Source organism: Piliocolobus tephrosceles, chromosome 11, assembly GCF_002776525.5.
Source record: "Piliocolobus tephrosceles isolate RC106 chromosome 11, ASM277652v3, whole genome shotgun sequence".
In the NCBI taxonomy this organism is placed as follows: Eukaryota; Metazoa; Chordata; class Mammalia; order Primates; family Cercopithecidae; genus Piliocolobus; species Piliocolobus tephrosceles.
Genome location: NC_045444.1, coordinates 99,453,928 through 99,481,585, shown reverse-complemented (window position 1 = coordinate 99,481,585; position 27,658 = coordinate 99,453,928). Strand labels below are relative to the sequence as shown.

The 27,658-nt window shown below is 34.4% G+C and overlaps 1 protein-coding gene across 14 annotated transcripts in view; it reads left to right on the top strand.

Annotated features, from left to right (window-relative positions):
* IKZF2 (IKAROS family zinc finger 2) overlaps nt 1–27,658 on the top strand; it is a 156,567-nt gene that overhangs the window by 65,341 nt on the left and 63,568 nt on the right. Inside the window, exon 2 of one of the 14 annotated variants that reach the window (XM_023220333.1) lies at nt 9,513–9,574. The exons of the other annotated variants lie outside the window; for them this stretch is intronic. The gene's annotated coding sequence lies outside the window, so the exon portion shown is untranslated. The remainder of the gene's footprint in view (nt 1–9,512; nt 9,575–27,658) is intronic. 14 annotated transcript variants of the gene reach the window in all.

Genomic DNA, 27,658 nt, shown 5'->3' with positions numbered 1-27,658 from the left:
GTAAATAAAACAACTTTTTCTTTTTAAATGAGTTGCATTTTCATCCTCAGAACTACAAAGTATTAAAATCAGGATTTTGAATTTTTTTTTTTTTTTTTTTTTTTGAGACGGAGTCTCGCTCTGTCGCCCAGGCTGGAGTGCAGTGGCCAGATCTCAGCTCACTGCAAGCTCCGCCCCCTGGGTTTATGCCATTCTCCTGCCTCAGCCTCCCAAGTAGCTGGGACTACAGGCGCCCGCCACCTCGCCTGGCTAGTTTTTTTGTATTTTTTAGTAGAGATGGGGTTTCACGGTGTTAGCCAGGATGGTCTCGATCTCCTGACCTTGTGATCCGCCCGTCTCGGCCTCCCAAAGTGCTGGGATTACAGGCTTGAGCCACCGCGCCCGGCCAGGATTTTGAATTTTATGCGTACATGTGAGGAACTTTCTGAATTACACGTGTGATTAGTGACATGAGTGTTTGCTGCCTCTTAAGATTTGCCATGCCTTTATGCAAATCAAAGTTCCCACAGAAATAATGAGTCAAATACAGCAACAGGCAGTATTTAAATTAGCATTTTTTTCTCTGCTCTGCGTGGGTCAATTTTACTATACAATTGCATATCAAGACCTTTGATTTGCTCAGGTTTTCCACTGATTTGACTTCCCCTACCTTTTGTTTCAAAACCTAAGATTACCACTTTAAGTGTACTGGTACTGTGGAAGGTTTTATTCAGAACAGAGTAAATATATATTAGAGAATATTATATTGATACTCTCCCTATTGCATTAACAGAGAGATCTTTATGGAGCAAAGGCCAGATCACTTAATAAAACCACAGTCTGTTTTTTGGCAATAGTGTTGAACCTGGAGGAAAGCCAGTCTTACTTAGCTAGTATAAAGTTAGATTCCATTCCATCAGCATAATAGTTAATAATAGTTGATTGACAGGGATGTGAAGGGTGCCCTCTTTTCCTCCCCCCCTCCACTCCCATTCCACACTAACCTCTCTAGGGAATATGCCATTCCTTTCCCCATTCCTAAAATTCTTTGCTTGAGCACAGCCAGGGGCTGCTTGACTGGTGCCTGACTGTTTGGAGGCTGGAGAGTAGAGGGTCTCTCTGAAAGAGTTCCTAGTCCCTGTAGTCACTGCTGGGGAAGCCTAGCAATCTCTGGACATCTTTAGGGATATGCAGTAAAGGTGAGCTTCCTGGCTAGTGTTTATGTGTGAAAAATAACCATACTCACCTGAACTACCTTAATACCATAGGATCAAGATCGCTTTTGCTTCCCTTCAGCCACACACATTCATCTTGTCCACAGAAATTTAGAGCTTATTTTAGTCTGTTTTTTGTAAATCGTACATCATATCATATATTATTTTGCATTGTTAAAACTGTATTTTGGGGGTGTTTAGTACTGGTAAATTAGTAACATTTGCAGTTTTCTTCCAACCCTTTTTTCTTTTTGGATGTAGGTATTTGCAGGATATGAACTATTCAAAACAGTTACAGCATTCCAAAGATTCTTTCCCTGGATTCTACGTGCTCACATGGAGTTATATTTAAATGCTAAGAAGTATTGTTGAATATTGCCGAACATAAGGTTCACTAGTACAGTGTTTAGGTGAAAATTCAAAAGTTTTTTTTCTAAGTCCAAATGATTTCTGTTTTGAGTGGAATAATGATTCCTATCCTGCGCAGTTTTGTGTTCTTTAATTTGGTGAAGTTGGCATTTGGTGTTGCCCTCAGTTTGGGTTAGGAATTATTCTTTACCCCACGTCTCACCACTACAGAACCACTTGCTAACTTTTAATCACCACCTTCTCAAGTTTAAGAACTTGGCCAGAGTGATCCCGGAAAGTCTCAGCATTTTCCAGTGAGTAAAGTCCATCTCTTTTGGAGATCTTGACACCTATCATTAACAAGGCTGCAACCTCCTTAAGGATAATTGAGAAAAGAGACCTGCTCTTCTGTATGTATAGCAAAACATGACGAGGTTATACAGCAGGATACAATAGTTCTTAAATAGAGTGCATGTATTGTCTGGCAGGCTGACCCAACATCATGTTGCCTCCTTCATTCTACAGATTATGTTATGGGTTTCAGGTGTTTTTCTCAGGTCAGTTTCCCTATCATTAATGCTGCAACACCTTTGCTGAGTAGATATCCGCTCTCTCATTCTTTTATTACACCATGGTGAAACCAGCACTGCCGACTCTCATGAGTCGATGAATAAACTCTAATTTTACTGCATTTATAAATAAAACTTTAAAAATAGTTTCTGGAATAAGATCACAGTGAATAAAGTCCTAACTAGATTTTTAAACAAAGCTACGTTTAAATGAATCCCATTGAAATATGTTAATATAATTAGTGTTGGTATGTTAATATAGAAGCCCTAAGATGTCAATAGTGTCACTTGCCTTCCTGGCAAATTTGTCTCATAATAAGAACATATGTCCAAAAGGCTTTTTGTTTAAAAACATACATAATTTGAAAAATATTTAGTTGCTCTTTAGTGCATTTTAATAAAAGAAGGAGCTCACCTTTTGATTTAAAAAATGCTTACTAAAAATTGCTTTTAACGTCATCTGTTTCTAAGTGTTTCTAAGTGTTTTAAAAGAGAAAGATGACTTGGGAAAGAATTCAGCTTGATTCTGTAAACATTTTTTGAACATGATTGTGTGCCAGCCACTGTGTTAAGTGCCTGGAATGCAGAGATGAATAAGATTGTTCTTAGATCATAGTGTACAGTGTAATAGAAGCAGCAGTTAAATTATATTTGCAGTGTAGATTCACTATTCTGTTAGGAGCCATTAATTTCACCAAAATTGGTCAGAAAGGGATATTCTTTTAGGAAATCACATTGAAGCTGGACCTTGAATCATGAAAGCTAGAAAATGAGGACAAATGAGGACATCCAATGCAAAGGGATACTACATAAGCAAAGAGACTTGTTATGTATGTGATGGGGAAACAGGGAAGGGCTGTAAAGTTTACAAAATACAACTTCAACAGGGTTTAATGTTATTGTATTCTTTCAGATTAGAGAAGGGCTGATAATATTTTTTTTGTGTGTAAAAGGCCTGAAGATAATGCTTATCACCTGATACTGGGACTTAGTAGTAACAGAAAATACTTAAGAAAGGGAGAGTTGAAGGAACCTTTTTTTTTTTTCAATTTCTTTTTTAGAGTGACATAGATATATTTTATCATTTAATGATTTTTTTCAAAAATCTTTATGTAGACTTTGTTACTTCTATAAGATTTCATATATGTTCATTTCCTTACCCCCAATCCATAATAAAAATGATTACTAAGCACTTTTCTAACACTAGCCATAAGAATGAAATTAATATTGCTGTGAGTAAACTGTAGTTTAGGAAAATCTTTTGGAGTGGGGAGCAGAACTATTATTTATTGAGTAGCCCTATATATTAGGTACTGTGTGAGGTACTTTCATATACTCTATATAATTTATTCCTTAAAGCATCCCTAGAAAGTTATTATCTCAATTTTCTAAGCCAGGGAAGCATTCTAGGGAAACTGAGGCTGACTAACATGCTCTGTGGTATACACCTGGTAAGTGACAGGTTTGGGATGCAAAATCAAGGTGGTTGAATTCCACATCATATGCTCACTTTACTGTAGATTAGACAGGTGTACTTGAATGATTGGTAGGTAACAAGTGTCAGTTTGGGTGTTTAAACTGAGGCCTGACTTACTCTAAATAATCTGTATTCTATCCCCAACCTTTTTGGCACCAGGTACTGGTTTCATGGAAGACAGTTTTTCCACAGCCTGGGGATTTGTGGGGGATGGTTTTGGGATGATTCAAGTGCATTACATATATTGTGCACTTTATTTCTATTATTATTACATTGTTATATATATGAAATAATTCTATAACTCATCATAATGTAGAATCAGTGGAGTCCTGAGCTTGTTTTCCTGCAACTAGATAGTCCCAGATAGTCTGGGGGTGGTGGGAGACAGTAACAGATCATCAGGCTTTAGATTCTCATAAGGACCACACAGCCTAGATCCCTGGCATGTGCAGTTCACAATAAGGTTCGCCATCCTAGGCTGGGCGCAGTAGCCCACACTTGTAATCCTAGTAGTTTGGGAGGCTGAGGTGGGCGGATCACCTGAGGTTGGGAGTTCGAGACCAGCCTGACCAACATGGAGAAACACCGTCTCTGCTAAAAATATATATATAAAGAAAAGTTAGCCTGGCGTGGTGGCATATGTCTGTAATCCCAGCTACTTGGGAGGCTGAGGCAGGAGAATTGCTCGAACCCGGGAGGCAGAAGTTGTGGTGAGTAGTGGTGAGCCAAGATTGCGCCATTGCACTCCAGCCTGGGCAACAAGAGTGAAACTCTGTCTCAGAAAAAAAAAAAAAAGGTTCGCCATCCTGTGAGAATCTAATGTCCTAATACTGCAGCTGATCTGATAGGAGGCAGAGCTCAGTCAGTAGTATGAGAGATGGGAAGTGCTTGCTGTAAAAACAGATGGAGCTCATCTCCTGCTGTGTGGCCAATTTCCTACTGGTTCCTACTGGTCCCTCGCCTGGGGTTTGGGGATGCCTGCACTAGACCTTATAGAAGCTATTTGAACTTCAAACATTGTAAAAGCAGAGTGTTTTCATTACTTAGTGTTTAATTTTAGTGTGTCTTACTTTCTGGCTATAGTTTTTAATAGGCTTTTCAATTATATGGCTCATTTTAACTGAAGGTTTAAAAAGTCATTTTGTTGTCTCAGAGGTATAAAATTACCATCAAATAAGCAGACATATGAAGTAGAAGAAATATAAAATGCTTTTCTGGACTTCTAAATGCATTGTTAAGAACCCTGCAAAGCAAAGCAACATTTCTCCTCTGAAATTATATTTTGCAAACATATTTTAGAAGGAAAACTTGAACTGTCAAAAGTAGTGAAATGTCCCCAGTGTTTATGGATGCAATGAGTTAATTAACTGAAACCCCATTTAAAATAATTGTCAGTGAAATTTATGAGTCCTTTTGCTATCTGTATGGAGTTGACAGCAGGTGTTTCTTACTCACACACTCTCCAAACTTTGAAGAAGATTATTTTTAACCCTTGCTTCATAATAGGCAAGTTCAGATGATCTAAATATTTCTTCATATTCTGTATACTGAGTGTCTTGAGTAATTTGAATGATATGGGATATTGACTATATATGTGTTAAGTTCCAAATCCAACAAACTTTAAAGTTTTAAAGTTTAGAGTTTTAAAGTTGACTTAGTCAGAGGGTTTGCTTCATTGCCAACATTAGCACAGATTCTTTTCTGTAAATGGGCCTTTTCTTCCTTTTACCCATGTTTTTATCATTATAAATCTTACCATTTCTTGCATGAATATAACATCACAGGATAAGCTAGTAAAAAGTACACTGGCATATAAAAGAAGAGACCTATTGACATTTGCTGTACCTTGTATATTTGTTCATATTTCTAGATAGCTGTTTTATTTCCTTAATTTGGCTGTAAACTTCTTGAGAGTAAGGATCATTCTTTATCATTATTTTTATTCCCCAAACTTAGCACAATAATTTTTCTATTGTAAGCCTTCGGTATACATTTATTGCTGCTAGATTTCATGAAAAACTGTTTTAACATATAGCACATAATACTGTATAGAACAAAACTAGAAAAATTTCTGTTTGACATGTTATCAAAATCCTAGATTTTTCATCACTGTTGGGTAACTTGTAGTGGGCCTCACTTGCCTTTAACTTGATCATGAATCCCACTTGCTCTTCAGAGACCTTTCTTTAGGTCTGTAAAGTTCTTATTAAAATATAACTAGTTTAGTTCTTATTAAAATATATTTAAAGACCTGCCTGACTTTGCAGCCAGACCTCTGACCTTTACAGCTGAATATCGTTAATGGACTCAGATTCTGGACCCTACCCCCAGAGGATATTAGGAGGGGTGTAGTAGCTCACTAGTTTGGTACACAGTCACATTTAATGTCAGTTCTGGTCTGACCTTGGTACCTCACTTCCTCAGGGCATGAGTTTATGGTTTGCTCTCAGGGTCTTGAGTTTCTTGCCCTGGAAACCCACTTTCCCCATGACTGGCACCTGATGATCACTCCATTTTTCATTCTCCATTGCATTTGCTCTTGTTACTCCGTCTTCTGGGATATCTTCCCACCAAGCGTGACTGGTGAAGTCCTCTTCATGTTTCAAGGTGTAATTCAGTCATCTTCTTTGAGAAACCTTCCCCAACTTATCCAAGCTTCTTTGATATCTTCTCTTTACACCCGAGTCCACACATCTGTTAGTGCACTTATCATGCCATATTCTCATTATTCGTTGACTTTCTGTCTATGTTGGACTTTGAGCTCTTTGTAGTTCAATAAATGTTTAAAAGAGTGAATTACTTCTGTGACTTTGATTTGGATCATTGCCAATCACCTGTCCTGCATCTACTTTGAGGATGTTATAGATACTGGATTTAATTGAATCTACTAATGACATACTCACATACCTGTTCCTTTTTTTTTCTTCTTCTTCTTCCGTTCTGGCTAATATCCTGATTTCAGTGTACCTTTGGGCCATGTTCCAGTTTGTTGATTGCTGGGATAACCACTGGCCAGCTCTGTATACTGTAAGTCTTTCTGAACTACCTCCTGTACTTTTCCCAGGCCTGGTATGTCTCCACTTGAGCCTCATGGGCAAGAGTTCTGCCTTACTCATCTTTCTAGACTGTAGGCCTTCACCGACCTAACTTAATACATGTTGGACATGTAAATAGAAACTCTAATTGCTTTTTTATTAGTTGTAATAGATTTATACTAAAATACTCAACCTAACACCAAATTTTTTTTCTTTATGAAAGGGATATTTAATGATTAGGACTAATTTAACAATAGGTCAAGATGGTGCCAAACATTTCATCCCTTATTAAATGGATTAGAGAAGTAGCTTAGTTAATAGCCTTTTTTTTCCCTTCCATATGTGTTACAATTGTCAAGCCTATTAGAATTATTTAGGATTTTGAGTCAGTGATATGTGTGGTATCATTAAACCATTTCTTGCCATGGCTAGCCCATGTCCTTTATCTTAAATTTGTCAATGATTTAAAAATGAATGTTGTTCCTTTAAAAATATTCACTAGATACATCAAAATTTACTAGATGTAAGAAAATGTTTAAAAGTCTTTTCTGAACATTTAGTTCTCATTTATTTTGAACTAGTCTTAATCACTTGCATTTTACCCATGTCTCTTACTGTCATACATTATTAGAGGATTTTTTCACTTATTTTCTATTTCAACCATTTTCAAAGTTTTCTGAATTATAATAGTTGCAGTTTTGTAACTTTTGCTCCCCCATTCATTGATTGATTTGTTCTCCTCTTTTTTCTTTCCTTTGATGTTGAAAATTGAATATATAGAGAAGTAGATGTTTAATAAATCTTTGTGCCTCCATCAATGAGCTTTAATAGTTATCAATTCTAGTCAATATTTTTTAGCCATATCCCAAAATACTTTCCCTCCCAAATTATTTTAAAGTAATTTCCAACTTTAGAAGTTCACTGATACAGTATTTGTAAATTATGGGTGGGCAAAAGAATCTCCCTTTCCATATTATAACAGAATATGACAGGATATCCGTATCTATCTATCTATCTCTATATAGATTTTTTAAATATACACTTCAGGGTAAATAGAAGCTCAAGCTTATCTCTTTTTCTCTTAAGAGAGTATTTTTATTTCTTTTGTTCCTTTGAACTTTGTAGTTGTAAGTTGTGGGAACTGGAATTGGGTACATGTGTTTTTAAGTGTTAGTCAAATTTCTTGCTAAATATTGCTTAGCAGTTTATCAGATTAGGTGATTGGTTTCTTAAAAAGCTTTTGGCAGGGTTCCAGGTGATAGGAGAAGTGAAAAGTAAATTTTACTTGTGGCAGGTGATACAAAACCAAATACAAAGTGTTGTTCATTTAGGGTATGTCATAGAAAGCTGGGCATCAAATTGGAGGGTGGAAAACCAATGGGCACTAATTAGATGCCTTAAGGTGGGTAGCGCTTTGGGAAAAATGGAAGTTGCTGCTAGGAAAAAATAGAGAAAGTGAAAATCAGGAGATGACAAGCTTTGCCTCTTTTAATCATATTTTTACTTGGGCTGGCAAATGTGTCCTGCCCAACTGTGGTGGGACAATACAAGCTTTCTCTCTTGGTAGTATACAAGAAATTTATGGTGATGGTTTATAGATGGAGATCTTTTCTTTTCTTTTCTGTTCTCTCTCTCTGTCTCTCTCTCTCACTCTCTGCCTCTCTCTCCTTTCCCCTTCCTTCCTTCCTTCCTTCCTTCCTTCCTTCCTTCCTTCCTTCCTTCCTCCCCCTTCTCCTCCTTCTTCTTTTTTCTTTTCTTTTCTTTTCTTTCTCTTTCTTTCTTTCTTTCTTTCTTTCTTTCTTTCTTTCTTTCTTTCTTTCTTTTTTTCTTTCTTTCTTTCTTTTCTTTCTTTCTTTCTCTTTCTTTTTTCTTTCTTTTGTTCTTTTTCTCTCTCTCTCTGTCTCTCTCATTCCCTTCCTTCTTTCTCTTTTCCCTCCCCTTCCCTCCCTTTCCCTTCCCTCCCCTCCCCTCCCTTCTTCCCTCTCCCTCCCTTCCCTTCCCTCTCACTGTGTTACCTAGGCTTGAGTACAGCGGCGCAATCATGGCTCACTCCAGCCTTGAACTCCTGGGCTGAAGCAATACTCCTGTCCCAGTCCCCCGAGTAGTTGGGACTACAGACATACACCACCATACCTGGCTACATTTTAAATTTTTTATATAGATGGGATCCCACTATGTTGCCCAGGCTGGTCTTGAACCAGTGGGCTCAAGTGATCTACCCACCTCAGCCTCCCAAACTGTTGGGACTACCGGCATGAGCCACGACACCCAACCAAGACTATTCTTTATAGACCTTCTCCACCTTCTCCCTCAACAACAACAAAAAGAAAATTCGACAACAACAACATATAGCAGCAATAGCAAATGCTGTATTCAAGGTTTATTTTTCAATAGATTTAACTTCACAATGATGGGCTAGTACTACTGTCATATCAACCTGACATATCAGAAGTTAGTACTTACCATGCAGCTATTGTTTCTCATAAGTCTGGAAACAGAAAACTCAGAGAGCAGTTTGGTTGTGAACACAGTTGGTTAACATGGGAGAGAAGAATGACTTTGGTTTGGCAGGAAATGACAGCAGAATTTCATTCTATATGGGCTGTCCATCTGGTCTGTCCATGCTGAAGAGACAGATAAATGAGAACTGTCACAATTAAGTAGCTACTCACTCTATTTCACTAAAATGTAAAATTACCCCTCTGCACTCACTTTTCAAAGGGATGAAGAAACACAGTATTTAGAAGGCAAAGCAAAAAACAAAACCTAAGTCCAACTCTTCAACTTACTTACTAGCTGTGTGATTTTGCTCAAATCAGTTGAGTTTTCTGGGATTCAGTTTTCTTGTAGGTTTGCTGGGGATAATAATGGCACCTACTTCATATTCTAGTGTGAAGATCTACTGAGATGGAAGAATTGAAAACACTCTGAACTACATAGAACTATTTAAGTGTGAGTTACATTATAATATAACTCATAAACAAAAGAGTTTCTCAATCTCTGTAGGATACTGATTTTGTTTCTGGAAAGAATATAGTAACTGTTCCTGTGAGTTGAGATCTAATTTAATATTAAGTAAAGGGAAGAAAAAACGTTTTTTAAAAATAGAAAGTACAATTTTTAACATTTTCAACAGAAGATAAAATATTACTGTCTACATTTTTAAGTTTTCTTAGCAAGTTCAGCCAATTTTCTCTACCCTTCTAAAATAGTATAGCAAAACATAAATCTTTGTATTCATGAATTGTTTTTTTTGAAGGACACACAATCTGTTTCCATTTGAGGAATTCCATACAGGAATATGTAGGTTTATCAGTGGGATCCTTAGTAGGATTGTAAAGCTCTTAAGATGGAAAGGAATATGAAATCTTCCAATCTAACCCACTTGTGTTATAGATTATAGATTTCAGAGAGAAATATAGATAGAATTTTATCTTCCAAACTAGTGTGAACATGATTTTAAAAAATAAGTACATAGAATAAAATCAGAACTGGAAGCCCAAAGGTCAGTTAAAAAACTTTAAAAGACAAATTGACAAAGATGTTAGATTGTTTCCCATTTTTGTAGTTCATACTTATTTACTATTTTCATTCATTTTGTTGATTGACAGCATTCACTATAGATAAGAGTTCATGGCAGTGGTTTAATATAAATTATTAGAGAAAATTTAAATGCAGAAAGTTCAAGAAATTCATATTTCTGTGATGGAGAAAAGACTGGTATTATTTTACTTGAGCTACAGAATAATACAATTTAGTATATATAACACTTATGTTTTTCATGGATACATTTTAAGAACCACTGATATAAACAAGTGACACATTAATACACTTATTTGTTCACATTATCATATTCATTCAGTGTTGGAATTCTGTAAATGAAGAAAAGTCCTTAAAATAAGCCTTCTCTATACCAGATTCAGTGAATCTCATGTATATAAAATGAATATTTGTATAATTATTAAGCAGCTTGCATAAAGATACTCTACAGTCCTTTAGGTAAATTTGTACCCTTGTGTAACAATCTTTTATTCCGAGGAAACCAAAATTTTCCTTGAAATGATTTGTATGTTAGTTGCATGTCTTATGATTCACTAAGTTCATATACTTTTATTTCTTAATAGTGAATTGTAGAATTTGGATGTAGAATTTGGAAGTGGGACATCTCTCAAGCTTCCAAATAATTTATCCTAAACAGTTGCAGATAAATAATTATTCCATGGTATTAAGTATAGGTAAATGACAATATCTCATTTATTCCTGTTTACATATTAAACATTTAATTCCAAAAATATTATAACCAGCAGTTAATATATGAATTTAATTTTAGAGTTAAAAAGCACTTCACATACATATTTCATTTAATTTAAATAAAGTACAAATGCTGAAGATAGATCGATAGATATTATATCAGTATAACTGTATGGCAAACCACCATGTTTAATTTTTGTGTTAGGATTCTATGCCCACTATACATTATTTGTGTTTGACTTATTCTCTGTCTTATTCTTCTCTTGTTTATATTACATATTTAGGAATTTTGTGTTTATTATTGTAGAAAATGAGATTATATAGTAGTTTTGTTTCAGTGTTTTAGAATAAATGGAAATTCTATAAAAAGAGTTTTCTAGTTTACTTTTCTAGTGGAAAACTAGTGATGGTGCATATGACTTCATCCCTAAGAAAATTATTAGTTTGTAATGGGGTTTCATGAAGCTTACTTTCCTTCACTTTTTTCCTTGCCTGTTTTAAAAAAATCCAGTTTTAGTTTAAATGATATGTAGAAAAGCATTGTGAAAACATTTTTTTTATAAATAGTGATTTTAAAAACATAGTTATTAGTGTGTCTGTGTTTTAAATATGTGTATGAATTTCTGTGATGCCTTATCTGCTCTGCTTTTTGCTGTGTGCCATTAACCTAAATTTGGTAAAGTCTGGTGGTGGTGTATTCTTAGTATTTGCTTATGATTATTTTATGAGTTCTTTGATGATATTATTCCCAGGCAGAGAAAAATCAAAAATCTTCTTTCCATATTCTTTAGTTTGTATGTCAATGCTTGAATTATATCAAGATAGAGGTCACATGAAAATGTTTTATCTTCATTTCTCACCCAAATGAGCATGGTTAAAATACACTAGTTGTGTTTAATATAAACTACTTAATGGTTATTATGTCAGTATGTATCAATTAATGAAAAATTAATCAAATGTTTACTTTGAGGATACTAGTTTCATTAAAAGAAAACTTCTATGTGACCTCAGAAAATTAATACTTGTATTAATTCAGATTCTCAATTGAGAGTTGATAATATTTATTTAGGCGACATTTGGAGCAAACTGTGTCACTTTAAAAAATAAACTTCTACTAATGACATTGTGACAACATCCACATTGGGGGAGCTCAAATATAGGATAAGATATATATTTTTTCTACCGAGTATAACTTGAAAGTACTTGGAATTTGTATTTATTTCCTGGTTCATTTTAAATATCAATGGCAAAAACCACAGTTACTTTGGTGTCAACCTAATATTTCAGCTGATACCCTAATTTTAAGTATTGCAATAGCCAATTTGCTAATGAACATAAATACATACAGCATGTGCCAATAGATTGTTTCTCTAAAGCAGGGATTAGCTTTTAGAAAACTTTCCCCAGTGAGATTTACTATTTCATATTTAATGTTAATAAATGGGAACGGGACATATGTTGAAATAATGATAAGGCTATATTAAGCCAGCAGAACAGAACGAAACTTTAACTGAACAAAATAAGATAGTACAGACTTCAGCATTTCTCTTTTGGTGAGACTGTCTCAGTATCTGTATAGTGTATAGCTAAGGAACAGTTTGAAAGCCACTTTAGAATTGTCTTCTAGAAAACTGCACACATGGCCGGGCGCGGTGGCTCAAGCCTGTAATCCCAGCACTTTGGGAGGCTGAGACGGGCGGATCACGAGGTCAGGAGATCGAGACCATCCTGGCTAACACGGTGAAACCCCGTCTCTACTAAAAATACAAAAAACTAGCCGGGCGAGGTGGCAGCGCCTGTAGTCCCAACTACTAGGGAGGCTGAGGCAGGAGAATGGTGGGAACCTGGGAGGCGAAGCTTGCAGTGAGCTGAGATCCGGCCACTGCACTCCAGCCCGGGCGACAGAGCGAAAAAAAAAAAAGAAAAGAAAACTGCACACATAGTTGAAATCTGAAATAACTGAAAATTGGTTTTAAGAAAACAAACTGCCTTTTCAGGATCCATGCTTGTCTGTCTAGCCTGAATAATTTAGACTTACATTTAAAAACCATTTAAATACTATTGTAATAAATCATCATAGTAATAAGGCTTGATGAATCAAATTTTTATAGAATATTTAAGAGGAGGTCTTTTCCTAATGAAATAATTGCAGAAAATTTGGCCTTCTATTGCTGTAGCAAAACTTGGCAAAAACCAAAGTACAGAACAGAACCTAGATTCTTAGTGAAATTTGAATCACAGCTTCTATGTGGTAATGCAGTGTCAGTCTTCTAAGAAATATGTATGTAAGCATAATCCATTGATTGGATTTAAGAATTTTGTTAGGCTTTTGTATATTCTAACTAATGTTTCATCTGGATTTTAATATTTGACATAAATATGTACAGTCATGTGCATACCTGATGAGTTTTCAATGATAGACCACATATACAACAGTGATACCATAATATTATAAATAGGATATTTTTAAGGTACATTTTCTGTGTATATATAGATACCATTATGTTACAATTGACTACATATTCAGTATAGTAACATGCTGTGCAGGTTTGTAGCTTAGGAGCAATAGGCAATATATACCATACAGCCTAGGTATGAAGTAGGCTATCCTATCTAGATTTGTGATGTACACTTGATAATGTTCACAGCTAAGGACACATTGCTCAGAACACATTCCTGTAGTTAGGTGATAGTTGATTTTATATGATAGTTATAAACATGTCAGAATAATATATTTTCCTTGACTTAGTATTATATGGGGTTAAAAAGTAAAGGGCAAAATACTGCTACTGTGTTCATGTTTTTAGTTAGAGATGGATGTGTCTCTTCAAAGCTTTTTCTTTTCGCTCTTTTTCATTTGTATATTTAAATCAATGCTCTGGATATTTACAACAAAATAATGGATATTGTCACTTTTCTCAGTTTGAGAAGTTAGTAAAATACATTCAAGGGACCAGGGAAACGATTATAGGAGCTGGGTCAAATAGGTACAAGTTTCTGGATCCCAGGGATTGTGAAATTGAAATTTATTTTTTTCTACTTCTGGATTTTGTTTTAGAGATAATTCTTCACATCATTCTGAATTTTTAAAATTTAGGTTATTTAGGGAGGCGGAGGTTGCAGTGAGCCAAGATCGCGCCACTGCAGTCCAGCCTGGGTGACAGAGCAAGACTCCATCTCAAAAAAAAAAAAAAAAAAAAAAAAAAAAAAAAAAATTACGTTATTTATACGTTTTTATGGACTTCTGATTCATTAGAAGTTGACATGGCTTTCACTTCCCTGATTTTCATTTTATATATTTAATATATGCTTTACATTTTGGAAAGGTGAAGTGTATGTTGATTTTTCTGCTGTTTTTCTTGTACTGTTACATCTTTCAAAGGTGTAACATGCTATCAAGCATTTGAATAATTCTGTCATACTCTGCATTTTTATATTTATGAAAAATAGATCATTTCAGTAATGGATACTATCATTTGTTTAATATTTCCCTGGAAGTGTTTTCTGTTTAATTTTTATACACTTCTTCTGTGTATATGGAGTTAGTTTATTTCTGGTTATTTATTGGGAAACTGAGACACTAACATTTACCTCCACTTTTACTCATTGAACTCCATCACTAACCAGCAGTAGAATCTAGAAATCTTACTTCTAGGTCAGTGATTGGTTTCTTGTATCTCAGTTCCTAGTACCAGATTAACTATAGTAGCTTCTTGTATTAACTTTTATTTGTGATGTTTTTCAAGGAGTGGAAAAACAGTCTTCATTTCCACTTCCCCCAAATCACGAAGAATGTGGACTTATGACATATTAAGTAGACTTTAAGGTTTTTAAGTAAAATGTTTACATCTATTCCTGTAAACCTTCTGCCTTCTTGCATCTGAGACAATACTGTACTTGTACTGGATAAGTATTCTGTCTGAATATTTACTGAATTTATGCATTATTAAATGGATGAAAAAAGGAAACATTGATTGGCCATCATTTCAGAGTATTGAAGAAGCTTAAGCAGAATAAAATTTATAAAACAGCATAAATTAGTCTCTAACTGAATGGGTTTCAGTGCCTTACATTTCGTGTTCATGTGTCATTTTCGTTGAATTTTTATTTCTTCTTTTAGCCATACTTAATTTTTATTGAGTTGCTGTGTTTAACAGTTTTCAGCAAAAGCTTAAAATAAAAACACTGGAAAATATAAAGTTTAATGTACGTAATATGCAAGGCTTGATAAGGTGCCCTATAAATGGGGAAACAAATAAATATGGTCATTTCTCTTAACAGACTTACTTTCAAGAGTGCTGAAATACACTAAGGCTCATAAAAGTTTGTTACTAAAGTCAGTATGTAGAAAGGTATCTCTGTCTTCTCTGTCTTTGGATGAACTGCTTGGTGACATATTCTACTATAGGGATAAGTTCAACACCCAGTGAGTGATAATGATAATAAAATCTGCAGATTGTAGACTGTCTACTGCATTATTCCTTACTATTGTATAACACTATGTATTTTCAGTGAGTTTTACTCAATATATTTGCTGGTGACAAAGTGAGTTTTTAAAGAAAAGAATTAGCTGACTAGTAACATTTAGGGAGATCATCAGTTGAAACAGGAAAAAAAAAAAAAAAAAAAAACAAAGGAAAGGAATCTGAAAACTAATCTTTTTTTGACCAATTAGTGACAGAAATTTCTGAGTTACTCCTTTCTTATATTTCATCGTTAGCTGATTTGATTGGGAAAAGAGATTTTAATTTTACCCCTGTCATGCAGGGCGAGAATTCACTGTTTGAAAACAGAACTGACAAGTGAATTTCATTAAGACTGATAATATGGCAACATAGTGAAAGCTTGCAACTATTATCAGCATGTAGAAATTTTAAGCAAGCTATTATTTTTGACCAATGTTCTATTACTTGTCATAGCGATCTTGTATCTAGTGATGGTGAATATAATGGGTTGAAGAGGTTTCATTTTAGGTTTTCATTCAAAAGTGTGTGTGTGTGTGTGTGTTTCATTTTAATATTTTTAGGTTTTACTTGCATTGTAGGGCTACCTTCATAGTGAAAAAAAGACAGTTATATAATTTTGTTTATATTTGTGGTGGAAACAACCTAGCAATTATTAGTGAGAATACCAGTTGATACTGACATGTGTATTTTCAACAGTAAATATTCTGCTTTGTTAGTTGTTTACATAATAAAAACAAAAGTACAGATCTATAAAGCCATAATGAAATGATGCTATTTCTGATAAAGGGATATATGGTAGAGCTAGCTACAAGTCCTTAGTTCAGGAATTTGAGTGAATTGCTGGGAGCTTTCCTTCTTCCCAATTTTCTGCCTTTATACTAACCCCCTCCTTCCACACAGACAGATACTTGTAATAGGATTGTGACCTCCTCTTGTCTCCACCTAATATAAACAGAATGTGAAGTTAGGACTATGGCTTGATCGTTACTCTATCTTGAGTGCTTAGCAGTGTGTCTGGTACAAAAGTCTTACCCCATAAATATTTGTTGAGTGAATGAATGAACACTCACATTTTATCACCTTAAAACTGGGTGTAAAAAGCCCAGTTGTTAGGCTCACTCATTGCATTCCATTCCCTTTTCTCTGTAGATTCTTTGCATTTTTCTATTTATTTTGTTGCATTTCACTCGTTTGTGTATTACTTAGTAAATGAGCTTGTGTTTTTTAATGTTGTATATTTTTATTCTGTAATATTCTCATATCAGTTACTAATAAATATTTGTTTGTATAGTATCTGGTAAAATATAAATGGCCCCATTAATGGAAAAAGACTTTGAATTCCCATATTTGTAGAAGCATTTTCCCCCAACTTGGTTTCCTTTATAGCCAATGATATACATTATGAGGGTGTTTGATTGGTTCAGACACACAGTATTATTCAACATTGTGATGTGGTCCTGATCCTTAGCTTCCTTTTGTATAAAATGAAACTATTACTTTATGGAAAGATTTATTTGGTAATTAAATGGCTACTGTTGAAGGATGCCCAAGTAAATGCACCTTCACTAAATGTTAGTACTTTTCCCTCTGTTCATTTGTTCCTTCCATTACTACCAATTTCACAAAACTAGCCCACAGAATAATAAATTCCTGTGGTCCCATTGGCCCTGGATTTTAGCCTTTAAGGACCTTAAGCCTTTCTTTTCCAGCAGTATTATTTTGAGAGACCTGGACACCTTCGTTTACTCTACTGTCTCTTCCTTTTAGTTCCCCTCAAACACTGTATTTTGCACTGAGACCGTGCTCCCATCTGGCATTCTGTACTGTCCTTGTCTGAGAACTGCTTACATTGTTAGGATTGTCTCTGTCCCCAACCAGACTATAAGTCGTGCCTGTCTTGTCTAGTCCTATAGCTCCAATACTTAGCAGTGTTTAGTGTGTATACTGTACTCTACAAATTGGTATTTGATAAATTGACTTGCTTATTTGTTTTTCTGTTATTATGGGAAAGTGATGATGGGAAGAGGGTATCCTGAAAATCAGTGAATTCCCTGATCCTGGAATACAATCCAGTGAGTTCCCAAGTCCACATTCTTTTTATATTAGATGTAGTAGTAACGGGAGTTTTAACATGTGAAAGAAGAAGCTAAGTTTTCTGTCTGTAAAAGCTATTCTTCAGGATTCTATTCCTTCATTTAATTTTCTGTTATGTAGTTAAAGATAATGCCATTTAAGACTTACTTGATCTCTTTCTTAATAATGGACGTCTCTTTCCCATAATTAAGCATAGTTAAAATATGTCCTGTGCTTTCCATATTATTTGAAAAACTATCAGGATTTTACGGTATTCATATTAACCTTGTAAATTGATAATTCTTCTGTCAGCTGGAAGTTTAAAGCTTCCTGAGTTTAAGGAAGTTAGTTCAACTTTCTGAAAGGTATTTTTGTTTCCTTTGAGTATAAAAGTCAAACCAGACATTTGAATATAAATTTAATCTCAAAATGCATGAAAATAATGGAGTATGCTAGGTGTTTATTGTTAAAAATATTGCACATTTAAAGGCAGACTACCTTGCCACTAGGTAAATTAGTCATGCAATAGGTTTAATCTACTTAGAAATAGCACTATCAGGAAGAAAATAAAATTAATTCAACTGATAGTGTTAGATCAAGGAAAGAAAAGACAAAAACAGCTTGCTGTTGCCAAAAACATATTGCTAACTTTGTTCAGGTTGCAGCTTTTGTGTTTCATTTAGGTTTCAGCTTGTCCCAGGAGGTGTTGCTATACTGTGAAGGTGTTAGGCAGTGTAGTAATGGAACAGGAGATAAAATGGAAGGCACATAAAATGTCTTATCATTTGGACCTTCCTGGAGAAACATAGCTTGAATTTCTGAGTGGTCAGCTTGACATTTTAAAGCAGTGAGAAGTTGTGTCATTATTTCTAGAATACTACAGTAGTTAGAGGAAAAAGATTTAAAGTTCATTGCGGTAATTGCTGACAGCTTCCATGGAATGAGAGGTGCTTTTAGTAAGCATGTGCTGCCTTGAACAAAGGCAACCTGCTAGGAACGTGAAAGAAGACAGTGGGCTTTGGAAGATGAGAGTGACAAGAAGGTAGATTCTGGCATTCTTGTACTCCTGAAATAATTGCATTCATTTTAAAGGTGGAAGATTAAAATACCTTTTAATGGTTATTCGTATGTTTATAGCCTTTAAGAAAAGAAAGACTTTAGGCTTCTGAAACTAATGCCTTACATATTTTCAATAACAAAGAGTACAAAACCTGGTGGCTAGCTTGTCCCAGGGAGCAAGGTAGCTGGTATCACTGGGCTTGGCACAATCCATGTGAAGTGCTGAGGTGATCCCTACTGTAACAGCATTCCCCTCCCTGGAAACCTGCAATTTGCCTCTTAGTCCCAGATGGGGAGGAAACTCGCAAACAGCCACAAGCCATACATAATGGCAGGGTTCACATCCTGACGGGGACAAAGTAGAAAAAAAGAAAAATTCAAGAGTCTTCATAACATTATTTGAGTCAAGGACTTTATGCTTTTTGTGAAGGTTGTAGCACTTCTTTTTTCTTTTTAAAGTTTTGAGTATGTTTTTTTTTTTTTTTCTCCCTCCTGGATGCTAGCCAACATCCAACTGAAGGAAACACATGGGGATGGCACATTTATCACATTGCACTATCTTTTGCTTAAGTAGCTAACATTTATTGCTTAATAAAGAACATCCTGCACACATACCAACTAGGTGTCCAGTATATTACTATGCATATGTATAAATGTACATTCACATTTAAACATGCTTTTACCTGTGACCCTCAGAAACACCTGAACACATAACATTAGGCATGCACAGAGGTTTCAAATATATGATCTAAAAGGTAGATCTTTACCCAAACCCCAAACCTAGGAACAGATTTTGTATACATAAATTTATACTATTACTTATAATAGTGACCAATAACTGTTACCAATTATACAAATATTTATGTAAAACTTAAAGAATAATCTGGTTGTATTCTGTAATCGTAGATTACCATAGACTGAAGGGATCTTAAGATCCTTAACCTCAGGCAGGTAGGCTTTTAAACATTTTACCTGCACAAATCAGTAGCGTTACCTTTATTTCACAGAAAAGGAAGCTAAGCCTCTTAGAAGGTAACTTGTACAATTCCAGGTGACATAGATGTGATCTTCAGTGCTAAATCACCAGGTAATAGAAGAAATAAAACCCAGTTTGTATAAATTTTGATCTACTTACCTGACCAGAAAACATCAAGTATTCTAAAAGAAGTATTTTTTAAATGGATAAGGAACTCTCTTACATCTGATTAATGTAATATCATACGTACACAAGTGTTAAAAGAAAGCCATTTATATGCCCTTCAACTATACCTTATATGTCTGTCTACTTTGCTTTCTATGCTGCATAGTCATCACTTTAATATGTTTCACATACTTTAGTTATGAGCTTTAGAAAGCTGTTTAGATGGTGATTTAGAAATGGAGACAGATAACTCATTGAATAATCAAGACTTCAGTTCACAAATACAAGGATGGCATGCTTAAAGCAACTACTTACAATGAGAAGTTATCTTTTTGAGTTAGTGATCTTGTGAGAATATTTCTTGATTTTTTATGCTCTATATTTTGCACTGAGGTTTTATAGTAGCTGAATATTCTGATGTAGTGGTGTGAGGCTTATGAGTCCTTGTATTTCTCATCAAAATATTTTACAGTGCATAGTTGCCTATATATATAAAAAGATAGACATATATATCTATATGCATACCTTTCACTAGTGCAATAAAAGCAGGGAATAGATCTGTCTTGTTCACTACTGCCTCATGGTGCCTGGTACAGAGCAGGTGCTCAGTGAGTAATTTTGAATGGTTTCTTAAGTGTTCTTCATACTTGGTTGTCCTACTAGTACGTTAACAGCATTGTCTTTTGAAAGTACTGCCATTCAAGCATTAATTCTCTTGTGCTTTACTCAATTTTAAATGCTCTGTGGTTTTAGAATATGTTCTATTATATATTATCCAATGATTGTATCCATTCTGGAAAAAATGGTGTCATTCATAACCAACATGTACTCATGCCTTTTTCCTGTCTTCATGCTTGCCCCTATCTTGAATGCTGTCTAGTTCTCCTTCTATATAAGTTATATCCAACTTATTAGTACTATTTTACATGCCATTTCCTTCATAAAGCCTTCTGCATCTTCCCTGTACTTCCATGTAGTGAACATAACCCCAGATTTATGTTTGTTTGATGTTGATACTTATGAAATGCTTTCATATAGATATATTAATAAGAAGCAAAAAGTTCCAAGTGTATTGTTTATACAATTGTATTTAATACTCAGGACAACCCTAGGAGGCAGCTGATGTCATTATTTTGATTTTCTAGATGGGAAAATTGAAACTTAGGTTTCCTAAGGTCATGTATAAGTAAAAGAACCTGGCCTTAAAGTCCAGGGCGCTAGACCTAGAGCCCTTGCTCTTTAACCACAGGGCTATGTTGCTTGCTTTAAGTGATTTCATGCTTCTCTAGTCTTCACAGTTTTAATGTACAGGTTATTATCTTCACTTTATACAGTAGGAAGCAGGGAGCTAGCAAGTGACTTCCTAACATTTATGTATGTAAACATTTAAACACAGATGTTATAATCTGGTATTTCCACGATTTAAATACTTCATGGGATGCTTTGTAAATGTTTTTGCCTTTAATTATATGCATTCTATAATCCTACTTAAAATGTTCATTCATTCATTAGGTGTAGGAAGCTAGGTATGAGCACTGTAAAAAGCAACAACGACAACAAAAACTGCTGCTGCTACGTTGTGGAAAATAAGTATCTGGCACTGATCTGTCAAAATTTGCTTTAATTCCCCTTAATCACCACAAGTTTTCTCTTTCTCACTACTTGATAGATCTTATTGGTTATTAATTTCTAACTGGCCAATCCTGCATGTCAGGGCCAAATGCAGACTCCATTTGTTTGACTCAGACCAATAGTACAGTGTTTATGGAAGAACAGCAGGGAAAGAAACTTTGTAGCCTTGATATCAATGTATATGACCCAAGGATATTTGAACCTGGGGTATGGAAAGCTGTTGGGTTCCCCTGTTGCTTCACTTCAGAGACCCAGTAAAGCTGCTAAAGTGTGTTGCACTGCTTTGGCTCCTCCCTCTGTTGCCGTTGCCCAGTGATAGAAACCCTGCTCCAGTCCTTATCTCTTTCTGTTTAGCCGCCAGCAGCCTTGCCTTCTGACCTCGTTTAAGCGTCCTTAGTGTCCTTAGTGACCTCTGGGAATCCTTGTGGGTCCCTTTGGGAACATACCCACTCAGCTGGATCTTATAGTAATAATTTTACTTCTTACAGAAGTTAGGTTAAGAATTTTGTACTTCTCTTATTAAAGAGATAATTTCACAATGTAATTTGCTTCACAAGCCTCCCACAGTTATGTTAAGCAGATGGTTGCCAAATGCCAGTTCAAAGTAGATTGCTCTTATATGAAATAAAATCCACGCTCAGAAAATTTGGCAGTATAAGTTGGTCTTCTTCCAAAACAGACTTACTCAGACAAATTTCTCTTTACCTCAAACTGGCAATCTACTACACCTGTATTCCACTGTAGAATAAAAAACATATCAGATTGTATACACTGATTCAAAGGTATCATTCTTTAACATACTGACATCTGTTTTTTTCTTTACTAACTACTACTAGCTACTGTGCTTTTGGCATCATAAGGAAATAGCAAGAATTTGGTCATCAGTTCTGAGTTCCAGTCACAGCTCTGACTCTGAATATTTATACGAATTGAATATGTTACTTCACTGATTTTGAGTAAAATGAGGATAAAATTACGTACTTCATAGAGTGGCTGTTGTAATTTATTCAGTTGATATATATATAAAATGCACCTAAATTCTTTCCTGTCATTAGTGGTTCTTTAATTAATGTTATGCTGATATTGGTGATTTGTGTTTAAAACCTAAATCTGTGTTGTTATATTTATTCATCACACGTGTTTGATTTATGTGACGTCTCCATAATTTAAAAAGAGAAATACGTAAATTGGCAGCACTGGTTCAATAAATACATATTGGGTGCTTCATATATGTAAGGATAGGATGATTTTACAACTATGAATTAAGGCAGTATTACCTTTCAAGGACCTTACACTGTATGCAGTGTAGAGGTAAGGCAAATGTTCGGATGAAATCACTGAAATGTAAGGTGATGTAAGTTTCATAGGAGAAGAACTTTTTGCTCAGAAAACATTCATGAAGAAAGGTAACAGATAAGTGATCCTTTAATGATGTGCTAATTTTTATAGAAATAGGGGAAGTATCCCAGAAAATAAAAGCAGGTGCTTGGGAGAAAAAAAAAACAAAAACAAAAACCAGTAAGTAGAGATGTATAAACGTGCTTCACAAAGACTGAGGACAATGGTTTGACTGGAAAAGGTATGAGTAACTAACAGACTCATAGGACATATGGCTGAGGGATATGATGGGACTACACTTTGGATGTCCTTAAATTCCACACCAGTGCCTTTGTATTTAATGTGTAGGCAGTAGGCAGTCCTTGAAGACATTTAGAAGAGTAATATGAACTCTGCAATGGAAAGATTAATTTAACAATTGAATATAGATGAATTGGGGGAGAAGAGTGTGGCAAAAGTTTGAAGAAAAGAGACCAGTTAGAAAGTTTTTGATATTGTTCCAGGTGAGAGATCATGGGGATCTTAAAGTAGTTGTATTGCCCAAGAAGGTGCAAAAACAGTTGGATATGCAGGACACAGAAGATACTGAACCTTTAGGACTTGGCAAATGAAATCAGTCATTGGAAGGATGGATAAAGGAATAGACTGCTGTTTGGCTGAGGCATTTCTTTTTAAAGTAGGTTTATTTTCTCTGCATTGTGTAGTTCTCATGAACTAGTTGTCTGCCAAAAAATAGAAACTCCATCCATGGGCCACAATGGTGCTACTGTGCTAGGTAATAAAGGTGTGTGTTTCGATGATGTGCATGCTGTATAAGGTTTCATGCACTGTGGAGGATCATCAGGAAGTCAGATATTTTGCTCTTCATTCTTTTACATGTTTTTTCCCCATGAAAGTAGGGAGGAGAATTTTTGGTCTTTATTTTGTTGCCAAGATCTGTTTTACATTAACGACTCACAGGTGTGATTTATCATTCTATCAGTAATTGACACAAGACTGTCAAACATGACCACAAAGGAAATCCTGAAATGCTATCCTTCATAAACTATTGGTTTAGAGATTAAAATTGATAATACTGATTTACTGCTCAAATTGCTGCCTTGACCTACCACTGATAAGTCATAGCATGACAAGGAATATAGAAATTAATGTTAAAAAATAGAGAGGAGGAGGAAAAGATTGAATATTGACAGATTCTTCAGCAACTAGGTGTACTGCATAGACATACCCTTGACAACACCAAAGCAAATTTTAAAATTAGGAGGTAATTGTTTTGAATGAGACATGCATCCCAGTTTTGATAGAAAGTCGTAATTCAATAGTTTGGTTTATGGAAACTTAACATTTCTTGATCTGACCATTCTGGACTTAAATTTCTGGTATCCTCTTCAACTGGTGGATATAGTTTTAGAGCTACCAAAAGAACTGTTTGCCTGTGACTGATTTTTGTCCTGAATATAATACTAATGTCAGTTACTTGTTTCATTTGAGAGCCAGTATCGTGTCATAGAAAGATGGATAGGCTATGAGTCAAAAGATCTTGAGTTACTGTCAGGTTCACATTTACTAACTTGTATCCTTTCAATAGCCACTTAACAATCATGCTTCAGTGTTTATCTGTGGCTGCCCTTCCTACAATGCAGTCATTTTGAGGATCAAAAAAGAATTTGTCAGTATTTTATAAATCATAAAAACTGTCTTATTTTTCTATTATTATTATCATTATTGTTACTATTATCATTAAAAGGATTCTAAATCTGTAGTCTACCAGAGATTATTTTATCTAGCCTGCTGTTTTCAGGAACATGAAGTGTTACTTCCCCCCATAGTTTAGATGGTACTAGTGGCTGAGTCAGGATAAACAAATACCCCAAGGTCCCATAGCAAGTTAAACAGCAGAAGAGGTGGCAGAGACCCTGGTTTTCCGCCTTTAGGTGCAGGGAAACTTTCCTACACTATTGTTGGAATAATAACAGTATTTCAGAAATCAGTACTGTCTTGATCTGGAGTAACTCCAGTGGGTTTAAGAAATACCTAATATAGCTATATTGAACAGAGAAGAAAGAGGATGGAGAGAAAAGTGAAGTGATGTGATATACAGATTTAGAATGCTACCCAGAAGTGGCTCAGCTGCAGCTTAGTGACACCAGTGTCTGGACATGTCCAACCATTTATAAAACGAATTCTTTAAGGATGTTGTGAAGAAGCTGTTTTTCAAGACTCATCCACTTCCCTATCCGCAGTCAAAAGGAACAAATATATTGTGTGAAATTTTGCTGAGGATATTAAAAAATGATTGCATATACCTTTGTTGTGATGTGATTTTACTTTAATCGTTTAGACTGTTGGTAAATTCTTAGTAAATAATTGGGCTTTACATCACTGTTTTGAAGGCAGTTTGTTTTCCTAACACATTATTTGAACAGCTGTTGGGATATTAACGTGGATTTAATAATGTTTGGTGTTTCTGTTTAGAAAGTTTAAATGGGAGAGAGTTATATTAGTGCAGAAGCAACTTCAATAAATTATTAGATAGCCATATTGGTTCCATTGGTGTACGTAACACCATTTCAAGTGTCTGGCAAAGATTGGGAAACATTCATGCTTATAAGTTATAAAATCCCTTAAGTGCCCACTTCAACTCTCAGGGAACAGAAACCAAGCATATAAAATGTCCACTTACACGTCACACCTGAAATACATTTTTTTTTTTCATTTAGTAAGTAAGAATGTCATTTTACTATCTTCTATTCCACACTGTGAAAAAAATATTTCTTTAATTCCCATAATATTTACTTCTTTAAAAAATTAAAAATTAAAATTAAAATATACACTTTGGCAACTAAACAAATGTAAGTCACTAATTCCATAGAAATTAAACTAGAAAGCTTATTTTATATTCTATCGGATCAATAAATATATCACTTGAAGTAGAGAAAATAAACCATAATCCCTCTGCGTTGTTTTCCTGGTTAGGAAATTTGACTAACTTGTTTGTAGATTAGTAGAATCCGGTCATATTAATAATAAAGTTTTAAGTTGTAGAAAGTTTAATACGTATATTAAAAAAGTCTTACTGATGTTTTAAGTTCTGATTACTATGTATGGTGTTTCCAGAACTTGACATTTAAAAATTATAGCATTATTTGTGAAAATCAAATTCTAATGATGAGGGTAGAATTTATTATCTTAATTTGAAAATTCAAAATTAATATATTTATCATGCAGATAAAGTGATCTCTTTCTTAAAATTTTTAAAAATTGAGAATTCATATAATTAAAGAAATAAATTGCCAGACTGCAAAATCATATGCTGTCTTGCACAGATGGGTGACTTTGTGAAGTTATAGTGTAAAAAGTAGTAAAGTAAAATGTCCAAGTTATAAATAAGTGCCTTTTTACATTTACATCTTGTTCAGTTCAATAGATTTATTATGTAACCAAATTACATATGTTAGTAAAATATTTCTTGTATTCTTACTCATGAACTCTTTTATGGCCATTTTTGGAGTACATACTCTTCTGTTAATATGGGTTTCTTATTTAAGTTAATACTATTTTTTTGCTTTAGGCTTTAAACATTTGCTATCATTATTGACAGAATATTAGGCAAGTAGTAGATACTTAATAAATATTTACTGGTTTAATGATTTTTAAAGAGAATTCAGTGCTGTCTTTGTTCCTTATTGGCTAAGGTAGATGAGTTCTATGAATGAACGTAAGGTCTACAAATGTATGTAATGACTGTTGTGCATTTTATTATCCTTTTCATTCTTATGTGAGTAAAATTTGGATTTGATTTTTTTTTTTAACTTTTTCAAGTACAGTGGTGGCAAAGTAAATGTCCATCATAGCATGGATTGGATTAAATTAATTTGTTTTTAATAGCTTCACAAAATAACATGATTTTGCCCCATTTGGTTTTATATTCTACCTTTTTTTCCCACAATGATCTATACCTGTTTACCTGTGTAAAGGCTTTTAATTCACTTATCCTTTTATTACCATATTAGTGAATTAAAGGCAAGTCCAGCGTAACTGTCCATTCACTATTACGTATCTGGAAGCAAGAACTATTGTGAAACCTTTGATTGTAGAGAGCCTAGAATGGTTACTGAAGAAACTTTTGTAATTGAAAATTGTTTGGCTTGAAAGTCACTTTAAAAAAGAGAGTATCTGTACAAGTATCTTTACTTCTTGTTATTTGTAAATGGAATTGATTAAACTAGTTGTTTTTATGGCATCAAGATTACATTCTAGTGTTTATAATTATATTTTGAAAGCATAAAGAAGAAGAGGGGGAAAAGCTTGAATTCATAAGAATGTTTATATCCTGAAGCTTTTTTTTTTGGAAAAATATGTGGCACTTTTTATCCTGAAATACATTCAAAGCTTTTTCTACATAAACTTGATTGTAACAGTTTTTTTCTATTAACTTATTCTTTCCGTGTGTTCACAAACCTGAGTCTACTAAAATATGGACTTAACAGTTATAAATATAAATGCTAAATGGAAGTGCCATTACAAATGAAGTATTAGAAACATCTTTATCATCAAAACTAAAATCTTATTTCATATCCCCTTTTCATTGCTAACAATTTGTTCTGGCAAAATTCTTTTTAACTTAAGTCATTATTGTTTATTAGCATATGATAATGTGTGTACATTTCCACAAATATGCCCAACTTTTACATTCTTTAGTTCATATCAGAGAAACAAGCTTGAAAAATAACTCTTGATATTGAGAATTGTAACAGTGAGATTTCATTTTACTCAAATGAACAAGTTTTCATCTTTATAGCCCATTTATGAGAATGTCTTTGTGTTACCAAATTGTAAAAGAAATTTCATGTAAGTCTAATTTCAAATATTTGAAAACTAAAGGACTCTGAATATTATTGTACAGTGGTTAATAGCTGTAATTCAATAGTTGTAGCATCATATAGTATAGCTACAAATATAACAAAAGTCTTCATATATAAGTTATAATTTAGAGTACACTTAAGTTTACCATTTACATTTAATCATTAATAAATTAAAATATTAGGTGTTCTACATTAATTAAAAACATCTTAA